We start from the raw sequence: 8,304 nt of genomic DNA, 5'->3' as shown, positions 1-8,304 counted from the left end.
TTTTTTCAGCTCATCCTGTCTACAGCAGATACTGACCTGGCTAGGTATATCATTATATACTGTTTCATTTAATCACTTCAATAGCAGTATTACTAGATACAGTTATCCTATTGAGAAATCAAACTTAAGAGATCTTAACTAAATTGCCTAAGCTGATATAACTAATGTGGTAGTTACTCATTAAAAATCTAAAAAAATTCTAGAATCAAACCATGATTATTTAAGTGTGGTAGTGTTTTCAGCTGAACATATTGTAACTTGAATATATCTGTAATAGTGAACTAGTGGTATAATCAGTCACATACCAGCAAGTAATGCTAGTTCCATTTCTGAACATAATTATCTCACCACAAGAGAATAATGGTACAATTGGAAGATTCTGAACTGATACTTAAAAATAACCATGCTATTTTCAGTTTCTGTTTGAGATATCAGAAAAGGTACTTTGTAGTCATTCTTCCTTTTGAAATTATCAAACAGAAAGGACCTCAGATAGTGCAGTTGGTGTCTGGTTCTAGCAAACTCAGAAGAAATAGGTGGACATTCACTCCCTAATTTTATATCATTAAAATTAAAATATAAACCTAATTTTTGAAAGTCTGTTTTTACTTCTTTTTTGCTTTCTTTATTTTATTCTTCAGAAAAATTTCTTTTAAAATAACTTTTGTAAATGGCAAAATTTACCAGAATGAATTTCTTCTATAACAGAGGAAAATGGGAGAAATATTTCCAGTAATAAATGAGGAGATAAGAACTTAATATTCCTTCCCTCCGCTCCCTTGAATAAAATTGAAGAAGCATACGTACCAGGAGGCACTGTATACATATTTTAAATTGGAACAAATATACTTCAAGTTAGTGTTTAGAAGTATGCATTTTAGTTCTCTTCTCTTTAGTATAGGTCCAGACTTTTGCAGACTGCCTGAGAGTGCCTGAGTCCAGTCTCTGGTGGTGGTGCACCTTCCAGATCAGCCTTGCCCGTTCCCCAATACTGGGATCGCCTGCAGCCCCTCCTACATCTGCAGGGCTAGGCTTCTTTGTCCCTTTGCATGAGCCCAACCCTTTACGGACTGCCTGAGAGTGCCTGAATCCAGCCTCTGCCTTGTGATGTTCCCAAATTGTGCTGTGCCTGCTGGCTAGTTTGGGCCCAGACCTTAGGAGGAAGCCTGAGCGTATTGGTGACTGACTTGGGCCTTTGCAGGAGCCCCTGAGTAGCCAGACTAGAGCCATCTGCTCCCTACAAAATAAAATCAAAAGAGAGAACCTGAAGCTTAGACCAACCAGATTTTGATACCTAATAAGGAAATAACCAAGGAACATCAGTAATACAAACAGAATCAGACTTCAACTCAGAATCATAAACAACAACAAAAAAACCACATGCCAAAATCACAATGAAATAATAATAACATGAAAAACCCAAATAATGTCCCCCACCAAACAACACCAATCCTATAGAAGAGTTCTAAACTCAGAATCCCTAGAGATAACCTAGGACATAGAATTTAAAAGAACAATCATAAACATGATAAAAGAATTCAGTGAATTTAAAGAATACACAGACCAATCAAAAAACTAAAAAACTAAAAGAAGACAGTGATAAGCTTCTGACTGAATTCACACAGGAGAAATGTTGAAGAAAACTCAGACTGAAATCAAGAAGGTAGTGAAAAACTCAATAAGCTAATTTGAAATGACAGGAGAAAGCCTCAACAATAGAACGAATGAAACAGACCCATAATGTTTAAGGAAATTGAAACAGTAATACAAAATCTCCCAACTTAAAAAAGCCCAGGCCCAAATGAACTTACAGCAAAAATCTACCAGACATTTTAAGATTTATATCCAACAATACTTACATTATTCAAAAAGATAGAAACAGAGGGAGAACTTCCAAACTCCTTCTGTGAAGACAGTATCACCTTAATACCAAAACCAGGTAAAGACACAACCAAAAAAGAAAACTTTAGACCCATATCCTTAATGAACATAGTTGCAAAGATCCTGAACAAAATACTTGCAAACCACATACAGATGCACATCAAAAAGATCACCATGATCAAGTAGGCTTTATTCCAGAGATGCAGGGACGGTTCAATACACATAAGTCAATAAACATCATATATCATATAAATGGGCTCAAAGACAAAAACCACGTGGTCATCTCAATAGATGCAGAGAAGGCCTTTGACAAAATTCAACATGCATTTATGTTAAAAGTCTTAGAAGGAATTGGACTGGAGGGAACACACTTCAACATAATTAAAGCTATATACAACAAACCCACAGCCAACATCCTAAATGGAGAAAAGCTGGAAGCATTTCCATTAAATTCAGGAGCTAGACAAAGCTGTCCACTATCTCCACTCCATTTTAATATAGTTCTTGAAGTTCTTCCTAGAGCAGTAAGAGAAAGAGAAGGAAATTAAAGGAGTGCTAATTGGAAAGAAGTCAAATTATCCCTTTTTGCAGATGATATGATATTATACCTAAGAGATGCAGAAATTCCACCAGGAAACTCCTAGAAATGATTAAAACTTTCAGTAAAGTAGGGGGTTATAAAATTTATCTACAAAAATCAGTAGCCTTTCTATATACCAATAATAAGCAATTGAAGAAAGAGTACAGGAAAACGATCCCATTCACAGTAGCCTCAAAAAAAAAAAAAAAAAGACATTAAAGACCTCTACAATGAAAATTTTAAATCTTTAAAGAAGTAGATGGAGGAAGACTCTAGAAGATGGAAGGACCTCCCATGCTCATGGATTGGAAGAGTGAATATTGTGAAAATGATCATCCTACCAAAATCCATTTATAGATTCAATGCAATGCCAATCAAAATCTGCACAACATTCTTCATAGAATTAGAAAAAAAATCATAAAGAACACAAAGAGCCAATCTGGGGATTACTATACCAGATTTCAGTCTGTATTACAGAGTAATAGTCATAAAAACAGCATGGTGCTGTCATAAAAATAGACCCGTAGATAAATGGAACATAATTGAAGACATGAGTACATGCAACTTCAGCCCCCTGATATTTGACAAAGGGGCCAAGAACACTCATTGGAGGAAAGAGCATCTTCAGCAAATGGTGTTGGCAAAACTGGATCGCCACCTGTAGAAGAATGAAAGTAAACCTTTATCTTTTACTTTGCACAAAAGTCAACTCTAAAGGGATCAAAGACTCAATGTGAAATTGGAAACTCTGAAATTGTTAGAAGAAAACATTGGCAATAACCTATAAGATATAGGTATAGGAAAGGACTTTCTAAATCAGACATCAGTTGCTCAGGGATTAAGGTCAAGAATAAACAAGTGGGGCCTCATTAAGCTAAAAAACTTCTGTACATCAAAAGAAACAACCAAGGAAGTGAAGAGAAAAACCCACAGAGTAGAAGAAAATCTTCATCAGTGACACATCTGACTGAGGTTTAACATCCAGAATATATAAATAACTCAGAAAGCAAAGAGTCAAGAAAGCATCTTACCCCAGTCAGACTGGCTAAGATCAAGAGAACAGATGACACCAAATGCTGGAGAGGGTGTAGAGAAAGGGGAACACTCATTCACTGCTGATGGGATTGCAAACTTGTTCATCCCCTCTCGAAAACAGTGTGGAGAACTCTTAAAAATCTAAAAATGAAGCTACCATTTGATCCTGTTATACCACTGCTTGGCATATACCCAAGGGACTCATCCTATTGCAGAGATATCTGTACATCCATGCTTGTTGCTGGTCTTTTCACAATAGCTAAGGAATGGAAGCAACCTCAGTGCCCCTCAACTGACAAGTGAATAAAAATGTGATACATTTACACAATGAAGTTCTACTCAGCGGTAAAGAAAGATGAAATCATGAAATTAGTAGGTAAATGAATGGAACTAGAAACGGTTATACTAAGTGAAGTAACACACACACACACACAAAAAAAAAAAACCCAGACAACCTATGTTCTCCCTCATATGTGGATCCTAGCACCAAATTCTTATATGTGAGTATATATTCTGATGTAACTGAAGGAACCAGGATAATGAAAAGGATCTAGGGAGGTAAGGGGAAAGAAGGAAGCTGAGAGAGAACAGTAGGAGACAGATGTTACTAAGGAAGAAATGGATAAAATGGGGGTATTTAAATGGGAGGGGGGAGGGAAGTTATACAAGGAACTTTGGAAAGGGAAAGCAGCAGCTTGAGAGTTGTGACTATAGGAGACTGGTATTATCAAGGGAGAAATGGGGGAAAAGGGGACACTTTACATGTGGAAGTCATGGTGCAAGGGTTAGACAGGGAGAGAGAGGAGAGAGATAAATAATATAAGTAACACACCAGAGGGATCATATTAGCCCAAAAACCTACTGAAAAATCACACTACAATATTGCTACATGAGTCCATGCGTATAGCTGAATACTACATATAACAAGAAACAGTGCCAAACAAGAGAAACCTTCCTTTGAGTTGTTGGTTAGTGTAGTCCAAGAGACTCCCAGAATTACACAGGCTATTTTCATAGCCCTTGATTGCCTCCCAGAACTTGAAAATAAGACCCTATTGCTGAAGACAGTACATACTTGGGACACAAGAGTTAGCTGGAACTGACCTGTAAGCCACCTCCCCTGAAGGCTAGCTCATAACTTCGGAGAGCAGTATGCAAGCTGCTGAGGAAGAACATTAATCAATGATCCAATCTCAGTTTCAAGGCCTAATAACCACATCTATAACTGGCACAGCAAAGGACATTGGTGTAGTAGTGGCACTTTTATCTTGGGGCTAATCAAAGGCTACCTAGTCGAACTTAAAGCCTACTCATTGTGAGAAAACTCATGTGTGGTACTCTAAACATAACCAAATACACATGAGTGGAGAGGCCTTAGATCGTAGAGAAAACCCCAAGGCTGTCACATCTGTAGATAAATGTAATTTCTTACTATGAAAAATATGGATCCTTATATTTACAGACAAGTATCCCAGTCACCACTTACAAAGAAATTAAAAAAAAATTTTTTTTCAACAGAGATCATTACAGAGTTCCACAATTGGTCAAATACAGACATTGTGAGTTGCCCAAGCCTGAGTGGCACATCTACAATGCAATCTCTATATTTATGAATAATGGAACATAGAACAAGGGATAAAGAGGACACTATTGCATCTTTCAGTTCTCATCAAGGAAGCTCCCTCATGGAACAGAGGCCCAGGAACACAAAAGATCACAAATGGCCAAAGTGTGGACAGTGTCTGCAGAGTGTGGGTCCTAGGCCTCTTATATTAAACTTCACCCACCTGGAGCTCAGGGACCATTTCAGAAGAGGAGGTGGAAAGAATGTAAGAGCCAGGGAGGAGGTGCACGACCATATGGAAATAAGAGTCCTACAAGCTCCTGGGACCTTGCTCATATTAATCTACAGCAATGGTGCCAGCATGTACAAGACCTGTGGAACCTCAGAGAAAACCCCAGCACAGAACTCTGGAAGTAGGTAACAAGCCCCAATCTTAATTGAAGAATTATTAGCAGCTGATTACTGCTTTTTAAAGAAGAGTTGATCTTCTTAAAGGAGGTACTCTAGGTAGGTTGCCTAGACCCCAGTGGGTGAACTTGCACTGAAGGATGTCTGGGGAAACTAGCTTGACATGATAGGCCTTAACACAATGACAGAATGAATGAATTCCAGTGGAGTGAGGGGCTATGCGAGGCTGCCAATGGGGAAAGGCGTATAAAGATGATTAAGATGTTCTGTATGAAATACACAAAAATTCAATAAAAAACTTACAAAATTGTTTATTTTAGTCTATTACTTTAGGGTAAGAAGGTCATGATTTAAGAAAACTGCCTATAATTTTGTAAGTAGTTTAATGCCTCTAATAGTATAAGTGACCCATCATTGTTGGAATAATCCAAGTAGTAGGCTGTAAAGTACTCCAGTCTAAAACTTAGGTAGAATGAGCTGTCCAGGGAAGGATACCAGAAGGTGAAAGACCAGATTGAAAACGTTTGCATTCCTGGTCTTCAACTACACTGATGGGAGAAACTTTCTTTTATATAGAACCCTGACCTTGAATTCATAAACCTCATGCACGCTGGCTTTGCCGCAGTCTGTCATCCTGCCCTGTCACTGAAACTGCTCCCCCCCACCCCCCCACCCCCATTGACACAGTTTGTTGAACTCATTCACTTTCTCCCTGATGAGTGTGAATTGAATTTACACTTGGCAGTTTTCTATGTGGTAGCATGAAGAGTAATATACATAAAGTTCATTTTTTTCCCTAAACACAGTTTTTAAGGCCTCAAATTCCTAAAGCTCATGGAACTCTCTCAGTATCTCACTATATAGTAAAAATTTTAGCTTAAAAAACACAGAGCTGGAGAGATGACTCAGCGGTTAAGAGCACTGGCTACTCTTGCAGAAGATCTGGGTTCAAATCTCAGTACCCTCATGGCAGCTGACAGCTGTAGCTCCAGTTCCAGGGGCTCCAGTGCCCTCTCCCCTGAGGGCACTGCACGACATGGGTGCACTTACATACATGCAAGCACAACACTCATACACATAAAAATTTTTTTTGAAAAGAAAATGCTACCTTATTTATTCATGCTTACATTAAAGAATATCCAATGCTCATTATCTTGTCAAAACAGTTGGTTCACTCGGTTGTGATATAATTAGTCTCTAATTTTCAGTACCATACTTGCATATTAATTGACTTGACTGGTTATATTGATACATGTGTGTAATCCCGACACTTGGGAGATGAAGGCAGGAGGAATTGAAGACCAGCTGTATAGCATGATCTCGTTTCAGAAACAAAAAACTCCAAAACTTTTTTCTTATAATAATGTAATCACACCCTTTATAGTATTTTCTAGTTTTTCTTTTTAGTTATTGACAGAACAGAGGTTAAATCGTATTGAGGGGGTCCAAGTTACATTAACCATGATAGTATTTTCTTCCACTGTTTATGTGAGTTGATGATTTGGTTAGTGATCTAATAAAAATATAGCCTGAGATATATTTGAAAGCAGTTTCTACATTAATAATTAATGATATAGATTAGACACAAAGTTAAATACTAGAAGGTATGATTTTAATCTTTCCTTTATTGTACTGAAAGATAAAATAAAATACTTCAAAACAGCACACTGCTTCGGTTGAGTTATGTGAGAACCTATTGAAATAGTTGTGAAGGTAGACTTGATTTTACTTATTGAGAAGACTGGAAATATCATGGAATTGTCTTAGAATCTTACTTTATATGTATTATACTCTCCCTCAATCTTCACTTTAGCTTTCTGTTATTGCAGTAAGTGAGTTTGAAAATAATACTTCTGTCAGCCTCCTCCAGGGTCTATAGCCTCCTAAAACAGTGCTAGCTATTGGGGGATGTTTCAGACTCCATTCGCAGCAGTTCACAATTATGAAGGGATCCAGATAATAAGGAAACAACTCAGTAACTAACTGGAGCTTCTTTCCTCTTATTTATTAGGTCACTTTATTCTCTTGTAAATAATGGGGGAGGTTGCTTTTAAATGTCAGAGATGTACAAATTGAAGTATTTTCTACATTTTTGTATAATTGCAGTAAGGAAAAGATCTTACCAGTGATGATGGCTATCATTTTTTAGGTTTTGTGCATTCTGTGCTATATGATGCCTTTATTATACGCATTATTTCTTACCTATACAGTAACCTTGCATGATTATTATTTTTCTACTCTTCAAGATTGCCAAACTAAGACTGAGTTTAACTCACTAAGATTGCATTATTTATAGATATCATAGTTGAATTTTGAGCACAGCTGTATTTGGATTAAAGCATTTTCCCTGGTTTTGTATATAGTTTTTTGAGATTAAACCTATTTTTTAATGCATAGAATCCCCCTGCAGTGTGGATGGTTCAGTGTTTTAAGATAGCCGTTTTAATCAGTTGCGCTTGGATCCTTGGCACCTGTGTATGTCTATAAAGTCATCAGGTAGATTTCAATGCTATTGTTAATCACCTCTACTAATTGGCATAATGTAAATTTCCATGCTTCCTCCTCAAATATAATATATTTTTAAAAAATTGTTGATTTGTGTGTGTGTGTGTGTGTGTGTGTGAGAGAGAGAGAGTGTGTATATCATACAGAACATCCCAAACCGTCTCATTCGACCCATTTCCCAGATGGCACCCTCCCATAGCCTCCCTCCCCCCACGAGAGACCTTATACCCTGATATCCCTGCTTCTGTCTGCTGTGTTGTTGGCACCCCCAACCATTCCCCACTACTTGCCCCTCTGGTGAATCTAGTCAGCCTATCTAGACGTCTCTGTT

At 37.5% G+C, this 8,304-nt stretch overlaps 1 protein-coding gene across 2 annotated transcripts in view; it reads left to right on the top strand.

The window, feature by feature from the left end:
* Positions 1–8,304, top strand: part of Arhgap32 (Rho GTPase activating protein 32) — a 329,882-nt gene that overhangs the window by 91,035 nt on the left and 230,543 nt on the right. The window lies entirely within an intron of this gene.

The sequence above is a fragment of the Nannospalax galili genome, unplaced genomic scaffold, assembly GCF_000622305.1.
Source record: "Nannospalax galili isolate Female #2095 unplaced genomic scaffold, S.galili_v1.0 scaffold541, whole genome shotgun sequence".
NCBI classification, from domain to species: Eukaryota; Metazoa; Chordata; class Mammalia; order Rodentia; family Spalacidae; genus Nannospalax; species Nannospalax galili.
This window is presented reverse-complemented; position numbering and strand designations above follow the sequence as displayed.